A 10,456-nucleotide genomic window follows, 5' to 3' on the forward strand; every position below is an offset into this window, starting at 1 on the left:
GCTCCACACTCTTCAGGCTCCACACTCTTTAGGCTCCACACTCTTTAGGCTCCACACTCTTCAGGCTCCACACTCTTCAGGCTCCACACTCTTCAGGCTCCACACTCTTCAGGCTCCACACTCTTCAGGCTCCACACTCTTTAGGCTCCACACTCTTCAGGCTCCACACTCTTCAGGCTCCACACTCTTCAGGCTCCACACTCTTCAGGCTCCACACTCTTCACAGTCACATCACGATCATGTATTATCCATGTCATCTTCAGCAATAACACATTTCTGTTCCATCCTGATCCGTGGTGCTAGCGCGGCAGCTCGTGGTGCTAGCGCGGCAGCTCGTGGTGCTAGCGCGGCAGCTCGTGGTGCTAGCGCGGCAGCTCGTGGTGCTAGCGCGGCAGCTCGTGGTGCTAGCGCGGCAGCTCGTGGTGCTAGCGCGGCAGCTCGTGGTGCTAGCGCGGCAGCTCGTGGTGCTAGCGTGGCAGCTCGGTATGTCACAGGAGGATGTGTGCTTTAGCTCGCTGGTGCTATGTTGGGGGACGGTCAGCGCCGCCTCGTCGCGCCCGTCGCCGCCGTGTCGAGGCCCACGCCGCTCACATAGATGCCAATTATGATTCAGAAATGTAACGAATCCAGTCAGAGCACAAAAGACTTAAGCGAACCAGGAAAGTCGAGGATGGAAAGTTTAGACGGACGTGACATCTACTGCTCAAATCAAATCAATTTATTTTTGTAAGGCCCAAAATCACAACAACAGTTGCCTCTGAGGGCCACAGGGAGAAATGAATCAACAATGTCTGTGGTGGCGATGAAGTCAGACAATGTCTGTGGTGGCGAGGGACGATGTCCCAGGGTCCTGGGACATCGTCCCTCGCCACCACAGACATTGTGTCCTGCTGCAGGAAAGAGTCGATTCTGTGGGAGAAAAACGGTGTAAATCTTTTATTATATGAGCCAAGTTTTACTGAATGGGCCAGTGACAATAGATACGTTTTATGGTACGAGAAGGACGGCGTTTCTCAGGGAGTCATACTTGATACATCCCTCCATCCCTCTCACTGTCGACCCCTTTGTGACTTCTGTGTGACCTTCTTTATGGGCAAGATAAGCTAATAAGACGATGTAATAGATGCTGCTGTCGACAGTCGCAAATTCTGGATGAAAGATGTGGTTTTGAAGACTCGACATGGTCAGTGCAAAGGTGGAGAGCATTAGCAGCGTGCGATTAGCGGATTAGTCGCAATTAGCGCTATCCAAGTTTAAGGCTAAACAGGTCACAAACATCCTGATCTGGACAAACGCATAGACAGGATTATAATTATTCCAAAATACTGGCAAAGTTCTGCTAAATGAATGCCATGTGTAACATCGGCGCTAGTTGACAACATTAGCATACCACTGGGCTAGCCGCGATTAGTTAGTCGGCTGGTTAGCTAGTTTTAGATACCTCATTTCCCAACGTAATAAGCTAGCATCCGCGGCCAACCAATTAGCATTAACGAGTGTTGTCAGTGCGCGAGTCGCGAACGTTACCCGAGGGTTACGTTTATTACAACAATCTGTGGCTGAGCTAAAGGCTAGGCTAAATGCTAACGTGACAAACGCTGAGGTCTTTGTGCTGTTTTACCGTCTTGTAAACGCTTTTCTTGCCTCTAAAACACACGCAGCTCACACTTCCATCACTTCTTGAAGGGTCTTTAGCTCCACTCGTCCCGGCCCTTTCCACCGTGCATGCCCCGCCCCTGTGTGTCCATGCCCCGCCCCCGTTTGTCCATGCCCCGCCCCCGTGTGTCCATCGCCCGAGAGCGAGAGAGAATGTGTGTTCTTTTTTTTACGAGTGCGGCTGCGATGTGACCTAGATTCTCCCTCGCTCCCTCTCTCCTCCCCCCTTGCTCCCTCTCTCCTCGCTCCCTCTCTCCTCCCCCTCTCTCCTCCCCCTCTCCGCCGCCTCATGTAGGGCACGCTCTCTACACTATGGTGCTGACGTATCCATGCATGCACGGAGCTACTTTCAGGCCGGGGGACGAGGACGACTCAAAAATGAGATCATGATCCTCTTTTCCTGCTCCCGTCACTGTCCGAGCGAGTGACCAATGGAAGTGACCTCTTTAGGGCTTAAGTGACCTCTTTAGGGCTTAAGTGACCTCTTTACGGCCGCAACGATGAATCAACTCGTCCCAATTGTGTTTTGATCATCGGTATCGGGACTATTCCGACTCAAAAACACGTTAAAAAAAAGAAGAAAACAAACCATTTACTATTACCGTATTTTCCACACTATACGGCGCACTGTCAATAAATGGTCTATTTTCGATAATTTTTCATATATTAGGCACATTAAGCGAAACAAAAGCCAGATAAGTCGGTCAGTTGAACTTCATGAATGCAGTATGCGTGGAAAGTGGCGAGATATTAAGTAATCCATATATAAACTGCACTGCAATGTTTTGAGAAAATGAAAGGTTTTTAAGTGCGCCTTATAGTCCGGAAAATACGGTACATTAAATCGTAATTATTCTCCATCTAGAAGTCTTCAATGGCGGGAAGTCTCAATGTACAGATGAAATCATCGTTTGACAAGTGGAACACTAAAATACCTCTGAAATGCAATGTAAAGAATAAAAGCACATGAATCATGACACATTTTGTCGTCACGTCGCCCGGCCGCACTTTCAGGGGCACGTTGAAAAAGGACCACCACTAAGACATAACTCCGCCCTCCTCTTTAGGCGACGTCAGGGATTTGTACGCTCCACTTTTCTACAACGGTTTCTATTTGAATGTGAATGTGAAGTTAGGCCGTGGAGAGCGATACTAGCCGTGTGCATTTGGCGTTTCCAGCATGAATCCTTTTATCAGACCGAGTGACTATGAAGAGAAACTGTACAGTAACAAAAGATGTAATAGTTTCTTTTTGTAAAGAAAATAAAATACTTATTAAGTGACTTGTGCTTGTTGCAGATGTTTCTTTTTACTCTTTATTGGTCATGCTAACAAATGCTAATAGCTAGTCTGATGCAGCATTTATTTGTCTTTACATTTTGCTTATTTAAATTCATTTCGAAACTCTCCATTGTTTGTTCTCCAATTTAAGAGCTGTGCTTTTCCGTGGGTTTTAGGGTTAACGAACAATTAGCATGAGCTATTCAAAGCTAAATGTATCTATGGAACGGTCAAAAGTTTTTAAAAATGGCACCTTTTTTAAACGGGAAACTAAAACCCATAAATGTAAAGAGTTTGCACGATGGAAAAATTTTGCATTTGTACCAAATTGCTTGGATTTTAGTTTAATTTAATGGACGTACATTTTCACTTTAGGCCACAGTTATTTTATGACTTGGTTTACGGATCCGCCGCACTTGGATTATCAATTTTTTTTTATAAAGTACCGCCGAACACGCAAAATAGCATTAAATGAAATATAGAAAGCGGTATTAAGTCAAAAGATAAGAGCTCATGACGCAATTTTTCCTGCTGGAGTGAGTCCGTCCCTGCGCGCGGCCCCGGAGCGTGTGAAGACACGCGTCCGTTTCCGTGTCTGCTAAGGCGCAGCGCTAACTCCTTTATATCGCAAATACACATTTTATACCCTTTTACCACATTTTCTCCAGCGCGTTTTGCCGTGACTATGAGGGTGAACACTTAGAAGTTCAGTTCTACCAATGCAAAACACTAAATCTACTGTTACACGCTCCTGCACGCCGCGCCCCCTCCTCCTCCCGTGGTGCGTTTTGTGAAAACCCGGAAGAAAAAATCTTTTGAAATTGAAATTACATTTATATTTCGCCCGCCTGTTCAATATATTTCATTTAAAAATCCGTAAACCAAGTAATAAAATAACCAATAACCAATTATTATAACCAATTATAATCAAAATGTGCAAAAGGAGCAAAACATGGGTTTCAGAATGATGAAAATGAAAAAGTTTGTTGCCTTTTATCTAAGTCCTCAAAATGTCACCTAAATCAGGAAACTGAAACTGAAACTGAAATTAACTCTTTTTCATTCAATTTTAATACAATTTAAATCAATACAGATGTAAAAACAGCTGAATTTCATCAAATTTTCATAAAAAATACCAAATATCGGCGCATTCGATTTTTGTACCACAACTGAAGAAGTCATTTTGAACCGACATAACCGTCTTCATGACTCAGCGTTTGACATCTTACATCACTTACGAAACAGAGATGACGCGACCTCATAAATCATAGCGTGTTTTTCAAAAGAAACGCCGCGGCGACAAAAGTGTGGGCGCAGTAAAGGAGTCACGGCGGCAGCAGTGACGGTGTATTTCCCGTGTGGTTGGCTCTCAAGGGCGGAGCTGGTCACCTGACCCCTCCCTCCAGACGGCACACGGCGGCGCTTCGCTTAAAGTGCATTGAGTTTCAGGCGATTGGGTTTCAGATTGTGTGACTCATGTGCGGCTCTTATTGTCTCATGAAAAATACACTGCATAACGAGAGATCCCAACGACCCAAGGACAAATTTCACCAAAGTGACGCCATAATCTGTGTTTCTCAGACGTTTAACACGGATGTTTGGCTTTGTGAGAAGCACCAGAACTACATCGAGTCTATAACAGGAATATTACAGCTCTAAATTAGGCCGAAACCAGGTTTTAAGTCAGAATCCACCAAGAAGTGACTCAAAAACGTGCTGAAGAGCTGTAAAGTTGATCCCGTTCCACCAGAAGAAGTCTGTTCGTGGCAGGAAACTTTACTCTACATTTTCCTGATGGTTTTGAGTCATTTCTTGGTGTTTTCTGACTTAAAATCTGCTTTAGCCTGAATTTTGTCCTGAAACTTTCTACTTCTGCAGTTTGAGAAATACTTGACATTTTATTTTGTTGCATTATAAAGATGTGAAATGGCTTTACATTTCCTGAACATAAACGATGAAGACTTTATAGACCTGGTGATTAAAATGTCACTAATGTCACTGCCCTAAAAGTAACTTCCTTTTCACTGTCAAACACAGACCAGGGTTTTCTTTTGTTTCACCTTGAACTTTAGCTTATATTTTCACCTTTGCCTTGGCTTTTATATTGTTTAAGTCATAATTATAATAAATACTGGACTATTCACATGAAACTACATTTACATGAAGTTAATTATGTCTATATCACCTTCATTAACGATGAAGATGACTATTCTACTGTAGTATTAAAAAGCCATGACATTCATCATTAACCGTCTGTTGAAAAGACTTAAAATAAAATGGAAAGTTTGTGGACAAAAGCCAAATAAATGTGGATTTTATGTCGTGTTATTGACGAACATTTCCACAGAATTATGGAATTATGCTGACGCAGCGCTTTGACTCACTTCACCTGTCGTCCTCCTCCAGGTGTTACACATAAATCCATCAGTTTTATTGGTCATTAAAAGTGCGACGTGTGGAATCGTTTGTGGTTTGAGTCAGAGACACTTTTCGTGTTTGTGTTTGTGTTTGTGTTTGTGACGCACGATGACACATGAAAACACAGACAGAATGAACGGGGAACAGGGACTTTTATACTTTTATCACATTTGGCTCAATAAAAATTAAATATTAGATGATTTAGACCAGCGGTTCTCAAACTGTGGTGCACGGATTCATCTCAAATATTTAGTGAAGATAAAGTCATTTTTGTCTTCTTTTTAGTTTGGCCTTATTTAAAACTAGTAAATCAGTTCTGTTTTCTCTTTTAGCCAGAGTTTAGACCTTGAAAAGTCCAGTTTTAGACTTGGTTTATATCTGGTGCTTCTCAGACGTTTCCAGAGCTGCAAAGCTGGAACTGAACCAGAACTAAAGCACTTGTCCCAGTTTGGTCCAGTTTGGTCCAGTTTGGTCCAGTTTGGTCCAGTTTGGTCCAGTCTGGTCCCAGTTTGGTCCCAGTTTGATTCCTGATGTGGACTTTGGACTCGGTTTGGTCCTGGTCTTGTCTACGTTTAGTTTAAGGTTTAATCCTAGTTTCGTCCCGTTTTTAATTTGAGGTTTTTGCGAGTGAAACAGGACTAAAGCAGGACTAAAGCAGGACTAAAGCAGGACTAAACCAGGACTAAAGCAGGACTAAAGCAGGACTAAACCAGGACTAAAGCAGGACTAAACCAGGACTAAACCAGGACTAAACCAGGACTAAAGCAGGACTAAACCAGGACTAAACCAGGACTAAACCAGGACTAAAGCAGGACTAAAGCAGGACTAAACCTGGACTAAACCAGGACTAAAGCAGGACTAAACCTGGACTAAACCAGGACTAAAGCAGGTCTAAAGCAGGACTAAAGCAGGACTAAACCAGGACTAAAGCAGGACTAAACCAGGACTAAAGTAGGACTAAAGCAGGACTAAACTAGGACTAAACCAGGACTAAAGCAGGACTAAACCAGGACCGGTCCAAGTCTACGTTAGGACTTAAACACATATGATTTATAATGTGGATAAATCTTCTCGTTCTTGAACTTCAGACTGATTATTATTCTGATTATGATTCTGATTATTATTATTATTCTGATCTAATGAGGTGGATTTACTCATGGAGCATCTAGACTCTCCTCCTCCAGTAGAAAGAGTCAGAGAGAGTTTTAGTTCCGGTTTGGTCATGTGTCACGCCTCATGCAGGTATCAGCCGTGACTCAGAGTGTTTACAGACAAGAGAGGGCCCCCAGGGGCCGGAGAGGAAAACAACTGAATCTATCAAACCGGTTTTAAAGAGAGAGTGAATGTGTGAGAGAGAAAGAAGAGAGATAACACTGTAACAGAGCTGTGAAGGTGAAGAGAGAGAGGAGGAGAGAGGAGAGGAGAGAGGAGAGGAGAGAGAGGAGAGAGGAGAGAGGAGAGGGGAGAGGAGAGAGGAGAGGAGAGAGAGGAGAGAGGAGAGGAGAGAGAGGAGAGAGGAGAGAGGAGAGGGGAGAGGAGAGAGGAGAGGAGAGAGAGGAGAGAGGAGAGGAGAGAGAGGAGAGAGGAGAGGAGAGAGGAGAGGGGAGAGGAGAGGAGAGAGGAGAGAGGAGAGAGGAGAGGGGAGAGGAGAGGAGAGAGGAGAGGAGAGAGAGGAGAGAGGAGAGAGGAGAGGGGAGAGGAGAGAGGAGAGGAGAGAGAGGAGAGAGGAGAGGAGAGAGAGGAGAGAGGAGAGAGGAGAGGGGAGAGGAGAGAGGAGAGGAGAGAGAGGAGAGAGGAGAGGAGAGAGAGGAGAGAGGAGAGGAGAGAGGAGAGGGGAGAGGAGAGGAGAGGGGAGAGGAGAGGAGAGAGGAGAGGAGAGAGAGGAGAGGAGAGAGAGGAGAGAGGAGAGGAGAGAGGAGAGGAGAGAGAGGAGAGAGGAGAGAGGAGAGGAGAGAGGAGAGAGGAGAGGGGAGAGGAGAGAGGAGAGGAGAGAGAGGAGAGAGGAGAGAGGAGAGGGGAGAGGAGAGAGGAGAGGAGAGAGAGGAGAGAGGAGAGGAGAGAGAGGAGAGAGGAGAGGAGAGAGGAGAGGAGAGATGAGAGGAGAGAGAGGAGAGAGGAGAGGAGAGAGAGGAGAGAGGAGAGGAGAGAGGAGAGGGGAGAGGAGAGGAGAGAGGAGAGGAGAGAGAGGAGAGGAGAGAGAGGAGAGAGGAGAGGAGAGAGGAGAGGAGAGAGAGGAGAGAGGAGAGGAGAGAGGAGAGAGGAGAGGGGAGAGGAGAGGAGAGAGGAGAGGAGAGAGAGGAGAGAGGAGAGAGGAGAGGGGAGAGGAGAGAGGAGAGGAGAGAGAGGAGAGAGGAGAGGAGAGAGAGGAGAGAGGAGAGGAGAGGGGAGAGGAGAGGAGAGGAGAGAGGAGAGGAGAGAGAGGAGAGAGGAGAGGAGAGAGGAGAGGAGAGATGAGAGGAGAGAGAGGAGAGGAGAGAGGAGAGGTGAGAGGAGAGGAGATGAATTGTGAGTTCTGATTGCAGACGGGTGGAGGCTGTGAGACTTTGGGAGGTGGTGCTCCTGGTTCCTACAGGAACTCTCCCTCTGTTAAGTGTGGGAGCTTTTCTATTCAACAGCCGCTTTAATGTGGCTCAAAGTGGCTCTAACTGGCTTTAACATAATGTGGGATGTTTACACACAGTGTAACATCCCACATGATCCCACTGGTTTCATTCTGAGTTAGCGCCTGTTTAGTCCTGGTTTAGTCCTGGTTTAGTCCTGGTTTAGTCCCGGGTCAGACCTGGTTAGTTCTAGTCTTAACCCAGGATTAAGCAATATTTTTAACACAGAATCGGAAATGATTGAAATGACAAATTGACGGAATAATTTGAAAAAAAGTCAAAGGTAAATCTCATCATTCTGTTCGATCTGTTTTGTTCTCGCGGCGACTCAAACGCTCCAGTTTCACGCCTCAGATCACAGAGCCGACGCGTGCGCCACATGTTTGGAATTCCTTCAGCAGCTTTTCATATGCAGTGAGTCACATGGGAGGAGCCAGAGCAGCCTCGACAACCATCGCCCTCGACAACCCTCGACAACCATCGCCCTCGACAACCATCACCCTCGACAACCATCGCCCTCGACAACCATCACCCTCGACAACCATCGCCCTCGACAACCCTCGACAACCATTGCCCTCGACAACCCTCGACAACCATCACCCTCGACAACCATCACCCTCGACAACCATCGCCCTTGACAACCATCGTCCTCGACAACCCTCGCCCTCGACAGCCCTCGACTACCATCGCCCTCGACAACCATCGCCCTCGACAACCATCGCCCTCGACACCCTTCGCCCTCGACAACCCTCGACAACCATCATCCTCGACAACCATCACCCTCGACAACCATCACCCTCGACAACCATCGCCCTCGACTACCATCGCCCTCGACAACCCTCGCCCTCGACAACCTTCGCCCTCGACAACCATCACCCTTGACAACCCTCGACAACCATCACCCTCGACAACCATCACCCTCGACAACCATCACCCTCGACAACCATCGCCCTCGACTACCATCGCCCTCGACAACCCTTGCCCTCGACACCCATCGCCCTCGACAACCATCACCCTCGACAACCCTCGACAACCATCACCCTCGACAACCATCACCCTCGACAACCATCACCCTCGACAACCATCGCCCTCGACAACCATCGCCCTCGACTACCATCGCCCTCGACTACCATCGCCCTCGACAACCATCGCCCTCGACACCCTTCGCCCTCGACAACCCTCGACAACCATCACCCTCGACAACCCTCGACAACCATCACCCTCGACAACCATCACCCTCGACAACCATCGCCCTCGACTACCATCGCCCTCGACAACCCTCGCCCTCGACACCCTTCGCCCTCGACAACCATCACCCTTGACAACCCTCGACAACCATCACCCTCGACAACCATCACCCTCGACAACCATCACCCTCGACAACCATCACCCTCGACAACCATCGCCCTCGACTACCATCGCCCTCGACACCCTTCGCCCTCGACAACCCGCGACAACCATCACCATCGACAACCATCACCCTCGACAACCATCACCCTCGACAACCATCACCCTCGACAACCATCGCCCTCGACTACCATCGCCCTCGACAACCTTCGCCCTCGACACCCTTCGCCCTCGACAACCCTCGACAACCGTCACCCTCGACTACCATCGCTTTTGACAACCATCGCCCTCGACAACCATCGCCCTCGACAACCATCACCCTCGACAACCATCACCCTCGACAACCATCACCCTCGACAACCATCGCCCTCGATTACCATCGCCCTCGACAACCCTCGCCCTCGACACCCATCGCCCTCGACAACCATCACCCTCGACAACCCTCGACAACCATCACCCTCGACAACCATCACCCTCGACAACCATCGCCCTCGACAACCATCGCCCTCGACAACCATTGCCCTCGACTACCATCGCCCTCGACAACCATCGCCCTCGACACCCTTCGCCCTCGACAACCCTCGACAACCATCACCCTCGACAACCCTCGACAACCATCACCCTCGACAACCATCACCCTCGACAACCATCGCCCTGGACAACCATCGCCCTCTCGACTACCATCGCCCTCGACAACCCTTGCCCTCGACAACCATCGCCCTCGACAACCCTCGCCCTCGACAACCCTCGACTACCATCGCCCTCGACAACCATCGCCCTCGACAACCATTGCTCTTGACAACCATCGCCCTCGACAACCATCGCCCTCGACTACCATCGCTTTTGACAACCATCGCCCTCGACAACCATCGCCCTCGACAACCATCGCCCTCGACTACCATTGCTCTTGACAACCATCGCCCTCGACAACCATCGCCCTCGACTACCATCGCTTTTGACAACCATCGCCCTCGACAATCATCGCCCTCGACAACCATCGCCCTCGACAACCATCGCCCTCGACAACCCTCGCCCTCGACACCCTTCGCCCTCGACAACCATCACCCTTGACAACCCTCGACAACCATCACCCTCGACAACCATCACCCTCGACAACCATCGCCCTCGACAACCATCGCCCTCGACAACCATCG

Source organism: Eucyclogobius newberryi, unplaced genomic scaffold (assembly GCF_026437365.1).
Source record: "Eucyclogobius newberryi isolate DKJ021-1_F unplaced genomic scaffold, fEucNew1.0.hap1 SCAF_19, whole genome shotgun sequence".
Classification (NCBI taxonomy): Eukaryota; Metazoa; Chordata; class Actinopteri; order Gobiiformes; family Gobiidae; genus Eucyclogobius; species Eucyclogobius newberryi.